Genomic DNA, 17391 nt, shown 5'->3' on the forward strand with positions numbered 1-17391 from the left:
GAAACGATTCTTTACAAACATGTGCAATGTCAGTGTAGTTCAATGTCAATGAATTTATAATAGTGCTGACAACTAACATACAATTGGCAATAGGGTGCTGAACAATGAATGAATGACTTCATAAGAATTTAACAAACCAACATCCACACTGCTCGTAAAAATGAAAGAGACTTGCATTTTTATAGCACCTTTCGTGTTCTCAAGCTTATTTAAAGCATCTTTCACAAACCGCAAATACGATAAATTACCAATTGATCCATGTTGGTTGAGCAAAAAATGTTAGGCAGAAAACTTGGAGGACTTTGGGATCTGTTACATCACCTTGGTTTAACTTTTCATTTGAAAGATAGCACGTCCAACAATACGGCACTCTCTCAGTCCTGCATCAGCCTAGATTATGTGTTTGAATCTATAGTTGTCCTTGAACGCAATCTTCTAAACCAAAGGTGAGAGTGCCATCACTGAGTCAAGCTGACAATTAAAATTAAACAAAGAAAAGCTTTCTCTATCCTAAAAATATTATAAATAGTACTGTCCCAATGCTTTTGAATTTGAGTCAAGGGTTCAGATTATTAATTGGTTTTTGTTTTTAGTTTAAGTTTAAAGACAAAGACAAAAGCCTAGTGCAGTACTTTGGCTGGGTAGCTCCATTGCTTCAAATATGCATAGCTAGGATTTTGGTGGTAAAGGGGAAATAATATAATTCAAGTTGTTATACACAATACTCAGGAGGTTCTAAATCAAAGTGAGAGAACTTAAAGATACTCTGGTGGTACAGCTGCTACCTGTAATAAGGCCATTTTGTCAGAAGTCATCACATTACTGAGAAGAACACTACAACATTTTTTCATTGTTTATGGACCTGCATCATATTTCTATGACTTGTCATATTTATTGAAAGACTGAACTGTTTGATATCATAATTCACCTGAGCCAAATCATTAAATTGTCTGCCTTCTGCAGTTTCCAATAGTATTTTACTTCAGGTCCTTACATTATATACTGGATTATTTCTCTTTGCATGAACTAAAATCTGCACAAACTATTGGATGTTATTGAACAAATGTGGGTGCAATATGGAGGGTAATTTTGACTTTGTGGAAATGAAAATCAGGAGAGATGTTTAAAAGGTGTCCAAGTCAATACTGCAGCTTGACACTATCAAAGTCAAAATTACCCTGAGAGAGATAGAATGAAAGAAAAGTCAATGTTACTTTGGTCACCTTAATTAATGGTGCGATTTTGTAACATTCAAAATTTTTATATGCTTTCGCAAACCATTCATATGATCTGTAACTAAGGCAATGTTCCTCCTCCTAATCACTACTTGGAAAAAGTAAGGGGGATTGACTACTTAATTGGGCAAATATACAAATTACTTCACAATGTAATAACTTATCATTGTTGCACCTTTATCACACTATTAGAAAGTATGGAAAAATTGCCCAACATGAAAAGCAATGCACCTCTACATTTAGTATTTCCCCTCTTCGCTCCTTTATCTCTCAAGCAATTTAAAGTCCTTCAACTTTACACTTCCCAATTTATTAGTGGTAACCTCATACTAATTAACTGCAATATTATTATTCCTGGTTAAAACAAATAAGTATGCTGCAAGCTGTTCTGGCACACTCAAACAAAATAGGGGTAACGTATGTAATTACTGCAGTATCTGAAAATCACAGCAAGTGCTTGATGTAAAATTTGTTTCGCTCTTACAAGCACAAACCGCATGCCATTTAACAAGCAGAAAAATACAGGCTAGTCTGATGGCTATTATGTGCAGTGGCCCTGTGCAGCCATGTCAAAAGCAAGTGGCTCTGATCTAAATCCCTTGCTGTTATGGGTCAGTGGACCAGCGGTTCCTGGGCACCCCTTAGGGCCACTTGCAACAGCAGCAGCCTTCCAAGCAACTGACAGCAACAGAAGAGGTCATCAGATGCTGAGCAAGGTCAGGTTGGAGCAGTCAGTGCAGAGACAGCAAGGATCAAGAAAGGAATTAAGTTATTATCTCTTCTATCACCAAGTATGCCATTGTATACAGAATTGCAGATCCTTCCAAAGAAATTTTGCATTTAACTCATATGATGAAAAGGCAACTCCTTTGGTTTACCTAACTTCAGCAGGGCTACGATCATGTAAGAAAACCATTACCAATTTACTAAAATAGAAGACAACATTGCAACTCGTTAAAATTATATAATTGCTACACAATGAATGAGTTTTGCGGAAATTGTTTATGGATGATACAATTACTTTAAGGAGAACAGCTACAACTTCACATCTTATTCAAATTTATTTAAATTCAAGATATATAATCATAACCTTATCAAATCTAACTTGTTTGATCCTTATTTTATAGTAGGGCTTCCATTAAAATTATTTCCCAAAACATATTGTGTTACTTAAAGATATATGTATATATATATATATATATGTACATTGAAAAATATTGCACTGGCTATTTTTAAACAACCAGATTCTAAGGAATCTTAGAATCTAAATTTTTATGATCACGTGAAATCAAGAAGTGATTCAAAAACAATTAAATTCTTTTGAAGTATAGACACTTGTGCAATGGTGGGAAACACAGCAGATAATTCATGCACAGCAAAGTTCCACAATCAGCGGTGATAATGACCAAAAAACGGCTTTAAATTTTGTGGTTTTTTTGTATCTTTTGCTTAAAACCTTCGTAAAATGATACAAGTAAAATTTGTCTAAAATTAAATGAATGATGTGAGCAGCAAAAATCCCTCACAAACACTGATGGATGTGATTGCAGAAATTTTTCAACGAGCATTTAAATGATAAGAAAATTGGTTCAGTTTCCATTCATGTAAATATATGCTGTGGAAACAAAGTAATAAAAAGACACTTCTCAAATTCGTCTACTACAGTTGAACAATAAAAAATAACATACTGACTGACAAAATTCTGTCACTTCTCAACCAAGTAACCAACCTTGAAAATAAATACATTTGCAAATTGCTGTTATTTATTCAAAACATTTTTCACTTTTCTCAACTTTTCATTTCTTACTCTCCCTGTTCCCCAAAAATAACCCCCATCAGTTTCTCTGTTTACTGGCACTTCCATTTTAATGAAGAATTTGTGTAAACTGGCGATAGATACTCTGCTCGAGTGAAGGAAATTACAAGGTGATAGAGTCATTGGTCAACATGTCTTCTGCTCACCATCACAGATTTAGATTTAAAATTTAAAACATGGGAGCATAGCATGTGTTGACTAACACCAGTTTGATACTGTGCCAGTTGGAAATTTCCTTCACAATCTGGTTGGTCTGGATTTCACATATCTAAGAATAGGATTAAGTATCATTGTAAGGAGAGATTGATGGTGATATCCCACCTATTTTAACAGTTATCAATACCAAGTCTATTAGCACATATTTCAAATTGGGATAATCAGTTTTAAAATAAGTGTGACTATACATGAAAGCACCTTGAATTTAAAAGTACAAACATTTTGTTTTGCACACTTAAGGTGCAATTTTAATATAAGATGAGAGGTGAGCAGCAAATTCATTCCAACTTGCCAGCATGAGGCCTGGGAAATGTTGACTCCTAGTCCTCAGTAACATGGTCCATGCCCAAGTCCAGTCAAACCTTGTGGTAATGAAGAAGTCAGCAGGTGGCAGCGGAGCAGGTTTGACAGAAGGTTGCCAACTGCTTGGTTCTTATTTTGGTGAATGATTATGCAAAATTTTAATTGGTACATCGCTAATACCTTGGGATTTTTGAGCCTTTTGAGATTGTATGTGCTTTCAGGGATTTTCTTATTATACCAACCTGAAATTTGTACTCTATTCCCTTTAATGCACATCAGGGGAGTAAGTATCATTTCAAATGAAATTCAGATACTGCTTTACGAATTTTTTTTTAGGAAATCAAAATAACTGCGCTGTACTTGCATAACAGAAGATGGTAATGATCAATGATCGAGGTATATAGATTAAGTGCTCTCAGGACCTACATTAGAGCCACCAGAGCGCTACATTTGGGGTTGGCAAATTTAACACAGCTATATTTTGAAAGGGATAACTAACTAATTAGATTATTGCTGAAAAACACACATGCTATCGAAGCTTTTCATAATAAGAACATAAGAAATAGGAACAGGAGTCGACCATTCGGCCCCTCGAGCCTGCTCTGCCATTCAATAAGATCATGGCTGATCTTCTTGTGTTTCGATTTCTACATTCTCATCTGACCATGATAACCTTTGATTCCCATGCCTAACAAGAATCTATCTACCTCTGCCTTAAAAATATTCAATGATCCCACCTCCACCACCTCCTGAGGCATAGAATTCCAAAGTCGCACAACTCTCTGAGAGAAAAAATTTCTCCTCATCTCTGTCCTAAAAGGGTGATCCCTAATTTTAAAACAGTGCCTTCTAGTTCTGCACTCACCCACAAGGGGAAACATCCTTTCGGCGTCCACCTTGTCAAGGCCGTTCAGGATCTTGTATACTTGAATAAAATCATCCCTCACTCTTCTAAACTCCAGTGGAAACAAGCCCGGTCTGTCCAACCTTTCCTCATAAGACAACCCACTCATTCCAGGTATCAATCTAGTAAACCTCCTTTGAACCGCTTCCAATGTATTTACATCCTTCCTTAAATAAGGAGACCAAAACTGCACAAGGTATTCGAGGTGTGGTCTCACCAAGGCCCTGTGTAGCTGAAGCATAACACCCTTACTTTCATGTTCAATCCCTCCTGTAATAAAGGATAGCATTCCATTAGCCTTAACAATGTCACATTTTCCCACATTAAACTCCATTTGCCAGATTTTTGCCCACTCACTCAACCTATCTATATCCATCTGCAGCCTCCTCATGTCCTCTTCACAACATATTTTCCTACCTATCTTTGTGTCATCTGCAAATTTAGCTACCATGTCCTTACTCCCCTCATCTAAGTCATTGATGTAAATTGTAAAAAGTTGAGGCCCCAGTACAGGCCCCTGTGGGACTCCACTTGTCACATCCTGCCAATCAGAAAAAGACCCATTTATGCATACCCTCTGCTTTCTGCCAGCCAGCCAATTTTCTATTCATGCTAATATCTTGCACTCATCAGGACAGCTAAGCGAGATAAACTAACAGTAAAGGGAACACTAATTGATAGGGGTGCTGCCATGGAGAATGCAGCAGAGAACAGTTAACTGCCAGCTTTAGTTTCAATTTCAAACCAAGCCAGTTGACTCTGGTCAAGGCATTGCAATGGGGGATGAGCCAGAGAATGCCTGTCGCCCAAGCTTTTGTTTAGGTGGAAAAGGCGCAATGTGTGGACATGCTCCTTCTGTCTGCAAAGGACAGGGTTCTGTGTGTGAATATATTTGGCTTCTGGTATGTGTAAGTGAGCCACACTGCGAGCCAGGCTGATAATCTTAAACTGGTTTTCAGTGTAATTCTTAGCACAATCAGGATTTTTGTTCTTATTCATTTATGGGATGTGGGTGCCAGCATTTATTGCCCATCCCTAATTGCCCTTGAGAAAGTGGTGAGCTGCCTTCTTGAACTACTGCAGTCCATGTGATGTAGGTACACCCACAGAGCTGTTAGGGAGGGCGTTCCAAGATTTTGCCCCAGCAACACTGAAGGAACGGTGATATATTTCCAAGTCAGGATGGTGAGTGGCTTGGTGGGGAAATTGCAGGTGGTGCTGTTCCCATGTGTCTGCTGCACTTGTCCTTCTAAATGGTAGCAGTCATGGGTTTGGAAGGTGCTGTCCAAGGAGCCTTGGTGAGTTCCTGCAGTGCATCTTGTAGATGGTACACACTGCTGCTACTGTGCGTCAGTGGTGGAGGGAATAAATGTTTGTGGGCTGCAAAAGTCTTCAAGAAAACAGACCAGTTAGCAGATTAGGTAGAGGGGTACCACATGCAATTTAATGTAGGTAAGTGTGAGGTAATACAATTTAGAGAAAAATCAAAAAATGGGATTATACGCTAAATAGAAAGGCACTGATGAAAAGAGAAACCTGAGAGGTTCAAACATAATTTGCTGAAAGTGCAAGTACAGGTAGGTAAAGCTATAAAAATCAAATATTATTTTGGATTTTATAAATGGGGCATTGAGTATAGGCAGAAAGGAATACTAATGAATTTATACTAAACATTGGTCAGGCCACAGATTGGGAACCTCATAAAAAAGGCATTTAAGCCATAGAGATTTTATATTGTGTAGATTGTTCAGAATGACACCAGCAATGAGAACTCTAGTTATGAAGAGATTTGAAACACTGGGACAATTTTCTACTGGATTAGAGAAGACTAAGAGGAGATGTAATAAGAGATTTATAAAATTATGAACAGTTTTGATAGGTTGAATAGGGAAAGACTATTTCCTCCAGTTGGAGAGTTAGTGATGAGGGATCTTCAATTTGTATTATTAGTGAGAAAGCAAAGAGGTGGGTTATGAAAAAATTCTTTATACAAAGGAATTTCCACAGCGGAATGGTTGATGTAAAGACCATTGCATCTTTTAAAGGAAAATTGGGCAAATATTAGGAAAGATAGAAAGCTATTGGATTGGAGATGGGCAGTGGGATTAGTTTTCTCTAATACACAATGGCTGGGATTTTCACTGACTCGGAATGACAAAACATGCCATTATTAGTGCAGAATATTGTGGCTGAATGGGCATGGAAGGGCCATAAGTTGGCATGGAGGGTGTGAGGGGCCATTGGGGCATGAGTTGGCATGTGGGCTATACGAAGCCATCGGGGGAGAATGGGGGCATGAGCTGGCATGCAGGTAGCATGGGGGAGTGGGTGGGGATGTGGGCTAGAGGGCCTAAACAAACTTTAATACAACTGGGATAGAGTCACAGAGAAAAGAACCGGGCCTTCTATCCAGCCACCTTGGCATTTAGCCACCCACTTGGCTGCCTACGCTCTGCTTCCAATGTGGGTGGGCATGAATCCATCCCACATCCACCCAGAGTAAAAATCACGACATTCAGGGGCCTTTCTACCAAGGCGCATCTGGCGAGTTGGGAAATTTCCTGACCCAAGCTACCCACTTTAGTAGTGAAAATCCAGGCCAGTGAATCAAAAAGCATCCTCTCCTCTGTAAACTTTCTTGGTTTTGTGATGAAGTCATGGTTCTCTAAATATCTCTTATAAATCTCCACACAAAGAATTCTCCTCAGTTGAGACATTTTAGTAAAAGGAGTTGAAATCAAGATGGCATGCACCAAGATTTAAAACTACAATCCATTAAGTTAGTCAAATAGAGAGAAAAGCATTCTTTTATGACCAAGCTATTAACTGATCACAGGCTATTAACAGGGTAGCCCTGGAGCTGAATAAATTTTAATTACTTTAAATGAACTGATGCGTGTACCAAAAACAAGGCCATTTAATATGTAGGTAACAATAAATTGGAGACAGATGAGGAAAAAGGTACCTAAATAGATAAGAGAAAAGGGCAATGTAACACTTGGTTCCTTTTGATCTGATACATTGATCATTAAAATTGGAATTTCGCCCAGGTCTAGTAACAGGGCTAACTTACTGAACAGAGAATATCTTCTTTCTGAGAATTCTTATGAATCTAGTATCTGAAACCTTGTAGACCTGATATCAGAAGCACAAGACTCAGCCAAAATTGGACCTCAGATCCCCAGCTGGCAGGCTGCAAACACCAGTTGGGCATTCAGAGGCAGTTTCCTGGTTTCTTAAAAATGGAGTTGGGTTAGTTGGTTTCCTGGTGATGGCCCTCAGGTCAGACCTTGTGGTGATGGTAGAAGAAACAACCAGTCTTTGGGCCAAGTGCATAGCCAGCAAGTGTAACTCAAGTATTTTTTCATAAACCTATTTTGTGGTGGCCTCCGTCGGTTTGTATAAGAAGTGGAGTCAGGCCACATGTAAACACGCTATTGGCTACGTTCAGGGCAGCCAGGTTTCAGGAAGAAGCCTCCTTTGCCTACGCAAAGGGCTTAACACCTATTTTCAATGCAGGTCTTGGACGCCTACACTGAAGGCTTTACCAGTGTGTTGGGAGGTGCACTTCCAACACAAAAGAACTTTGCCCAGCATAGTGGATGCATGCAAAACTGGCATGCTGTCAATAAAATTTTAGATCCGAGCTTCTTAGGGGAAGTTTCATTGCTGCAATGGAGAAAATGAAGTTCTGTTTGAAGTCAAAAGATATCATGGGGCTGAGAAAGAACACCAACTATAGGGAGACGATCCAAGGTAAGAAGTGGTAAGTGGCTGCTCGACTTGAAAGAGGTATCAAAAAAGCCATCTTTGAAGAAATGAAATAAATATTTTAAAAGGGCAGTTGTGCTTTACAGTATGGGATGTTAAAGATAAATAATGAAGGAAAGTGATAACTCTTAACACAAACAAGATCCTTTCATAGAGGCACAAGCTACACTATCCAATCACTGGATGTGACCTATTGTATTAGAAACTATAGTATTCGAATTTCATGTTCAGTTAAGAGCAGCTGAAGGAAAGAAAAATCAAGACCAGAGTCATGAAGATTAATCGTCAGGTCAGAGTCCAGCAATAACTCTCGGGCACACAAAAGCAGAGTCAGTCAGCATGAAGGTGGTTTAAGACTCTATAGATTAATGTTACTGTACCTACCTCTGACCTACCTTGTCTTTGCTCTTGCTAAAACAAGCCAAAGTTTAAATGAAGACACTGTCTAACAAAGTATTCACTGTTTTGGATGCATTCAATTCAAAAGAAAAATGTTCAAATAACTAACTGAAGCATTGTTATATCAATTAACCCACTAACTTTTTACTGCTGCATGTAATGGTCATAATATTTAAAAATTCCAGCAAGCCTTCACAATTGCTGTGTATTCTACATGTTAAAGAATTTAACAGAATGGTGTGATTGGACTAGAATAAAACAAATAATAATAAATCTATTAAGGACCTACTAAAATCATTAAGATTGCTATATTTAGCAATGGGGGAAAAAAAATTCTAAAGTGAGGGCCAGAATATTGTGCATATCTCCCCCCGGCTTGGAAAACACGCCAGCCTTAATGCACCTCCTACTATGTGACAGATTTCTGTTCCTAACTATCTGCTAGTGCTAAGTAACTAGCTGACAGTAATTGCATTTTTAAGCATCTGTGACAAATTTCCCTCAAAGTGGAAATCTTTATACTACAAAAAACTATATTCCAACATTAGAAACTGGGACAATTGTGCGGGCTACAACAATAAACTGGCAACAGCATTAGTTATTTCTGGGAGAGGGGTTGAAAAGAAAGAAGAGCAATAAAAGCAATTTTTGTTGTTTTGGACCTTTTTCAAAGAAAGTTTACAGGGTTGTGAACAAATATCTATCATTTGGTAGAAAGGGTAAGAATAATGATTAAAAATTCTAAACAACTGTAAAGTTGTTCAAAGCAGATAGCATAGAATTTGACAACATTATAAACACACACTAGGATCATCCTAGAATGCAAAAAAAAAAATCCCTGGCTTCTCTTCTCCCCTGCCCCTTTCACCCTGATCTAAAACAATAAGTGCAAGGAGCTCAATGACATCTTAGTAGCAAGTGTCTCTGTTGCTTCCCGTCCTTCTCATAGTCCACCAGGCCAATCCCTGAAAGCTCCCCATCCTATCCCTGAACTCACTTTCTTTAGTTTCTCTCCCATCCTGCACCTCTTGCCCGTCTGAGCTTTTGTGTCTATGAGGCCCGCCTCCTGTTCCTTCCACCCCATTTCCACAAAACTGCTGACTAGTCAACCTCTCTTCCCAGCCCTCATGTTGGCTGATATTATCAACAGTTTCCCTCTCATCAGGTACAATGCTCCTTCCGTTCAAATCTGCCACCACCTACATTTTTTTCTTTATTAGGGAAGGCCAGTATTTGTTACCTATCCGCAATTGCCCTTGAACTGAGTGGCTCGCTAGGTCATTTCAGAGGATGGTTAAGAGTCAAGGGGGAAGGTGATGGCGTAGTGGTAATGTTACTGGACTAGTAATCCAGAGGCCCAGGCTAATACTCTGGGATAAAAGCAAAAAACTGCAGATGTTGGAAATCCAGAACAAAAACAAAAATACCTGGAAATACTCAGCAGGTCTGACAGCTTCTGCGGAGAGGAATACAGTTAATGTTTCGAGTCCGAATGACTCACCAGTTCTGATGAGGAGTCATTCGGACTCGAAACGTTAACTGTATTCCTCTCCGCAGATGCTGTCAGACCTGCTGAGTTTTTCCTAATACTCTGGGACACAGGTTCAAATCCTACCATGACAGCTGGTGGAATTTAAATTCAATTAATAAATCTGGAATGAAAATGAAAATGAAGTCATTGCCGATTGTTGTCTGGTTCACCAATGTCCTTATCTGCTGTCCTTACCTGGTCTGGCCTACATGTGACTCCAGACCCACAGTAATGTGGTAGAATCTTAAATGCCCTGTGAAATGGCCTAGCAAGCCACTCAGTTGTATCAAACCTCTACGAAGTCTAAAAGGAATGAAACCGGACGGACCACCTGCCATCAGCCTAGGCATCGGAAATGACAATGCCAAACCCAGCTCTGTTGACTCCCCTGACTAACATCTGGGGACTTGTGATATATATTCATGGAACAGCATACTAACAGAATCATACCTTAAAGACATTGTCCCAGACACCACCATATCCATTCCTGGATATGTCTTGTCCCACTGGCAGGGCACACCCACCAGAGGTGGTATACAGTAGGAGGGAGTACCCTGAGAGTCCTCAAGATTGACTCTGTACCCCATGAAGTGTAATGGCATCAGTTTAAACATGGGCAAGGAAATTTCCTGTTGATTATCACCTACTGCTCCCTCACCTCCAACTCTCCCCCATCCACTGCACCCCACCACCCCCAGCCTCAGCTGACGCATCAGTACTCTTCTATCTTGAACATCAGTTGGAAGAAACACTGTGGGTGGCAAGGGCTACAGAATTTACTCTGGATGGGGGACTTCAAAGTCCATCACCAAGAGTGGCTCGGTAGCTCCAGTACTAACCGAGCTTGCTGAGTCCTAAAAGACATAGCTTCTAGGCTGGGTCTGCTGCAGGTGGTGAGGGAACCAAGAGAGGAAAAAACCTACTTGACTTCGCACTCACCAATTTACCTGTCACAGGTGTATCTGTCCATGACAGGATTGGTAAGATTGACCACTGCACAGTCCTTGTTCAGACAAGGTCCCATCTTCACATTGAGGATATCCTCTGTCGTGTTGTGTGGCACTATCGCTGCACTAGATGGGATACATTTCGAATAGATCTAGCAGCTCAAAACTGGCCATCCATATGGGCCATCAGCAGCAGCAGAATTGTACTCCACCATAATCTGTAACCTCGTGGCCCGGCATATCCCCCACTCTACCACTACCAACAAGCCGGGTGATCAACCCTGGTTCAATGAAGAGTGCAGGAGGGCATGCCAGGAGCAGCACCAGGCATACCTAAAAATGAGGTGGCAACCTGGTGAAACTACAACACAGGACTACTTGCATGTTCAACAGTGGAAACAGCATGTGATAGACAGAGCTAAGCAATTCCACAACCAATAGATCAGATCTAAGCTCTGCAGCCCTGTCACATACAGTCATGAATGGTGGTGGACAATTAAACAACAAGAGGAGATGCCGCAAATATCCCCATCCTCAATGTTGGGGGAGCCCAGCACATCAGTGCAAAAGACAAGGCTGAAGCATTTACCATCATCTTCAGCCAGGAGCGCCAGGTGGATGATCCATCTCGGCCTCCTCTCGAGTTCCACAGCATCACAGGTGTCAGTCTTCAGCCTATTCGATTCACTCCACATGATGCCAAGAAATGGCTGAAGGCACTGGATACTGCAAAGGTTATAGGCCCTGACAACATTCTGGAAATAGTACTGAAAGCTTCAGGACTAGCTGTGCCCCTACACCAACTATTCCAGTACAGCATCTACTCTGGCATCTACCCAGCAAAGTGGAAAATTGCCCAGGTGTGTCCTGCCCACAAAAAGGACAAATCCAACCAGGCCAATTGCCGCCCCATCAATCTACTCTTGGTCATCAGCAAAGTGATGGAAGGTGTTGTCGACAGCACTATTGGCACTTACCCTGCAATAATGCTCACCGATGCTCAGTTTGGACTCCTCCAGCTCCTTACTGCTGTTGCCTTGGGCCAAACATGGACAAAAGAGCTCAACTCAAGAGATGAGCTAAAGAGTGGCTGCACTTGACATCAAGGCAGCATTTGACCAAGTACGACATCAAGGAGCCTTAGCAAAACTAGAGTCAATGGGAATCAGGGGAAAATTCTCCACTGGTTGAAGTCATACCTAGCACAAAGGAAGATGGATGTGGTTGTTGGAGGTCAATCATCTCAGCCCCAGGAGTTCCTCAGGGCAGTATCCTACCATCTTCAGCTGCTTTATCAATGACCTTCCTTCCATCATAAGGTCAGAAGTGGGAATGTTCGCCGATGATTGCACAATGTTCAGCACCATTTGCAACTCCTCATGCGCTGAAGCAGTCAGTGTCCGTATCCAGCAAGGCCTGGACAACATTCAGGCTTGGGCTGATAAGTGGTAAGTAACATTCATGCCACACAAGTGCCAGGCAATGACCATCTCCAATAAGAGAGAATTCAACCATCTCCACTTGACATTCAATGGCATTACCATTGCTAAATCCCCTGCTATTAACACCTTGGGGGTTACCATTGACCCAAAACTGAACCGAACCAGGCATATAAATACTGAGGTTACAAGAGCAGGCCAAAGGCTGGGAATTCTGCAGTGAGTAACTCACCTCCTGACTTCCCACACCTTGTTCGCCATCTACAAGGCAAATCTCAGAAGTCTGGTCGAACACTCTCCACTAGCCTGGATGAGTGCAGCTCCAACAACTCTCAAGAAGCTTGACACCAACCAGGACAAAGCAGCTTGCTTAATTGGCACCTCATCCACCACCTACAATATTCACTTCCTCCACCACCACCGACGCACAGTGGCAACAGTGTATACCATCTACAAGATGCCCTGCAGCAATGCACCAAGGATCCTTTGACAGCAATTTCTAAACCCCACGACTGAAACCACCCAGAAGGACAAGGGTAGCAAACGCATGGGAACACCACCACTTTCAAGTTCCACTTCAGGCCACACACCATCCTGATTTGGAATTACACCGCAATTCCTTCACTGTTGTTGGGTCAAATCCTGAAACTCCCTTCCAGCAGCACTGTGCGTGTTCCTACAACACTCAGACTACAACAGTTCAAGAAGGCGGCTCACCACCACCTTCTCAAGGGCAATTAAGGATGGACAGTAAATGTTGATCCAGTCAGCGATGCCCCCATCCTATGAACGAATAAAAAAATCCACATTACTGTGGACCTGGAGGCACATGTAGGCCAGGCCAGGTAGGGATGGCAGATTTCCTTTCCTAAAGGAGTTTAGTGAACCAGATGGGTTTTTACAACAAGCGATGATAGCTTCATGGTCACCGTTACTGAGGCTAGCTTTCAATTACAGATTTTATTAATTGAATTCAAATTCCACCAGATGCTTTGTAAGGATTTGAACCTATGTCCCCAGAGCATTAGCAAAGTCCTCATCGTCAGCAAAGTCCATATGTTGTGGCTTCCCAAATCCACATTTCCCATAGCTCCATGGTTAAACACCTCCAATTAGGTTTCAACCACTGCCAGAGTAGTGAAATGGCCCTTATCAAAGTCACAAATGGCATCCTACATGACTGTGACTGTGTTAAACTATTGCTCCACATCCTTTGTTACCTTTCGACAATTAACTACAACATCCTCCTCCAATGCCTCTCCATTATCCAGATAGGTGGGACTGCCCTCAACTGGTTCCATTCTTATCTATCCAATCTAGTCACAGTCACCTTCAATGGCTTCTCTTTCTGCTCCTGTACCATCACTTCTGGAGTCTTCCACAGATTTTATCTTTGCTCCCACTCCTATTTCTTATCTATGTGCTGCCCCTTAACCACATCATCTGAAACAGGACAAGTTAAACATATAAGCTGATGACATCAGCTCTTCCTAATCACCATCTCTCTCAGCCCCTCTGCCACCTCTGATTTGTCACGTGGCTTCTCTGACGTCTGTACTGAATGGACAGAAATTGGGAACCATTGTCTTCAGTCCCCACCAAAAACTCTGATCCCAAGCCACTGAGTTCATCCCTCTCCCTGGTCAGTTCTGAGGCTGAATCAGACCAATTGCAACCTTGGAGTCATATTTTACAGAGATGAGCTGCAGATCCTCGATCCATTCCATCATGGAGGCCATCAGCATCTAATCTTGCTGTTATGTTTGTCCTTGCAGGAGAAAAGGGTTCACAATGCCAGAGAATGGGCACTGAAAGGAAGAGGGGTGCCCTATTTCCACATCTTGACTGCAGAGGAGGAAGGAGCCATGGAGATTGCAAGAGTGGTCCCCCAGGAGCAAGCTGGGGAAGCAGAGATGGGCATTACTGGTGGAGAGGATGAAAATATATTGTCAATCAAGTCTGCTTGCAGGAGGGTCTTTTGAAATTAAAAAGATTTCAGAAGGTTCATACTGGTGTCCATTACTCTAACATAAACTGGCTATTCTGTCTCCTTCCACCTCTGTAACATCAACCCTCTCCACTCCTCCTTCAGCTCATCTGGTGCTGAAACCCATATCTGTGCCTTTGTTACCTCCAGGCATAAGTATTCAGATGCTCTCCTAGCCGCTCTCCCATCTTGTAATCTCTGTGAACTTGAGCTCATCCGAAACACTACTGCCTGTATCCTAACATGCACCAAATCACATTCATTCATCACCCTTGTGCTCACTGAGCTACATTGGCACTTGTTCCGGTCATATCTTGATTTTCAAATTTTCTTTCTTGTTTTCAAATCCCACCATAGTCTTGCCCGTCTTTAACTTTGAAACCTCCTCCAGCATTAGCACTGAAATTTCTGTACTGCTCCAATTCTGAACCTTTGAACATTACAGACTTTAATCGTTCTTGCACTGGCAGTGTCTTTAACTGCACAGGCCCGAATCTCTGAAATTCCTTCCCTAAACTTCTATACCTCTTTCTCCTTTAAGATGCTCCTTAAAACCTATTTCTTTGATCAAACTTTTGATCGCCTATCCTAATAGCTCATATGGCTTGGGGTTAATTCTTGTCTGATAATGTTCCTGTGAAATACCTTGGGATATTTTAGAACATTGAAGATGCTATATTAATACAAGTTGTTATTGTTGTTCTGTGACTTGATGTTCCCTTCAGTTTCAATTTGAATACTGTATTGTATAAACAATACTGACTTACTCTCTTTTGTTTCTTGTTTTGGGTGAAGGTAGAAAGAAGATTGATGAATTGTTATATCTAATACCATTATATAATAAATGCACTGATCTGCATTCTATATTTATATTTTAAAAAGCTGTATAATTAAGTACCCCTGATGCCCAAATCAGTGACCTGAGATCATTTTCCTAAAAGTACAGGTTTTTTTTAATGATCTGCAATTCTGTTCATTTCCTCCCTACTGGAAGGTCTTAACATTTGTTTATTTATTATTTTTGTTTTGTGGGGGGACTGAGTTGGGTAGGGGTCTAAGAACTTTGCTCTTATTTTCCACAAATCTTCACACAAATATCTTTACAGACCTCCCACGAAGATTTAATAGGAGGAACAGAAGAATATTTTCTTAAACATTTTGGAGATATGCATTGCAGCCACAGTATTAAAAGCCTAAAAACTTGAAAATATGCTTTATGTTTTGAGATAAAATATCTGCTCCTGGAAAAATATCACGTGTTTCAGATTTTTAAAAGAGCAGTTGCTTTGTGTTAAAACAAAATCAGGTAACATCGGGACTCTGGTACTTAGGGAAATATTGAAAGTAAAGACAGCTTTCATCAAAAAAACAGGCAACTCACAAAAAAATTAAGAACATTTAATTTGAATTTGTTAAAAGACACTACCATAAGAATATTGAGATAAGTTCAAACAAAGGTTATATCCCAGTACAGCAATGTAAGGATTAGGCCTTTGCTTTGATCATGAACCCCAAGGCTTTCACGGTATGAAGACATGAATTGGTTGTGACCACACATATGCTTCAGTTTTCGTCATTAAAGTGTGATACCTACTAGCATGAACTCTCTCCGCAGCCAATTCATGTGATTCCCTGCAATGTTGATTACCACTGGCCTCCAGGCAAAGCCAGCTAACTGATATTTGAAGAACAAATCAAAATAATCAATCAGTCCACTGTGCAGGAGGGTCTTTTGAAATGAAAAAGATCACAGAAGATTCGTCCTGGTGTCCATTACCTTAACATAAACTGGATATTCTGTACACATGGAAATAAACTGGTATGTCAGGGAAACTGACTCATTGTTATTTTATACTCATTTGCAACTTCATTCTGTGATTAAAACTTACACTGAATGGAAGTTCATGAAAATATAAGAACAGTGAAACTTTCAGGTTGTTGACATTACAAGCTTGTGCATTGAATAGAAAAATTTATTTGAGTTGTAATGTACAGCTGAATCCTATTCATTTGAATACCCTGGGGGAGATTAGAATCTTCCATTTATCTGTTCATCCTCACTAGATAAAGTACATTTACACAACACAAACTTGGAATCAATTAGCAACTAAGAACATCTTCCTGCTCCTTTTGGTAAACTTTTCTTTATAATCCCGCTGAATCTATTCCCTAGGTGCCACAAAAAGCACTATCTGGATGCTGGGAGGTGGGGAAGCATCTACTTTTTTCTCTTTATCCCATGCCTGAGATCAGAAACACATATGTAGTGAACTAAGATTTGAATCTCATGGGCTTGATTTTCCCTCTGGAGTCAGGAAACGGACATTGGGACCATTTCTGGGTCCCAACCACCACCCCCACCCAGGTAGAAGTCGTTGCAGTTCCTGATTTTCATGGAGGCAGGCTACAAATTGGCTTGAGGACTGGTTGAGTTGGGCAGCCAATTAGTGGCCGCAAAGACTGGAATGGAGGTAGGAATGTGCAAGTGCAGACCCCACTTAAACACACTATGGCAACCATTACTGTGGCTGCCATTTGAATGAGAAAATGGATGCACAATGATCAAACAAGAAAGGCAGAAGTCTGGCACTTGGGTCAGGGCTGTCCCTGCTGGAGGTCCTCCTGGAGGCAGTAAGGTAGAGGAGGAGGATCCTCTTTCCAGAGGGTGGCAGAAGGCGGCCACTCTCAGAAAAAGCTGGCATGGCTGCAGGCTGCTGCAACGGTCAACAGCAGGATTATGCTCAGAGGAGCTGGGTCCATTTCCAGAAAAGGTTAATGGCCTTCTTTGCTCCACCAAGGTGAGTGCAGGCCCTCATGGCAGGCTTCTAGGCATCAAACTCCAG

General features: G+C 41.0%; 1 protein-coding gene across 1 annotated transcript in view; it reads right to left on the reverse strand.

Moving 5' to 3' along the window:
- lrba (LPS-responsive vesicle trafficking, beach and anchor containing) overlaps positions 1-17391 on the reverse strand; it is a 913498-nt gene that overhangs the window by 188690 nt on the left and 707417 nt on the right. The gene's annotated exons all lie outside the window — the stretch shown is intronic.

Source organism: Cetorhinus maximus, chromosome 1, assembly GCF_964194155.1.
Source record: "Cetorhinus maximus chromosome 1, sCetMax3.hap1.1, whole genome shotgun sequence".
Taxonomy (NCBI): domain Eukaryota; kingdom Metazoa; phylum Chordata; class Chondrichthyes; order Lamniformes; family Cetorhinidae; genus Cetorhinus; species Cetorhinus maximus.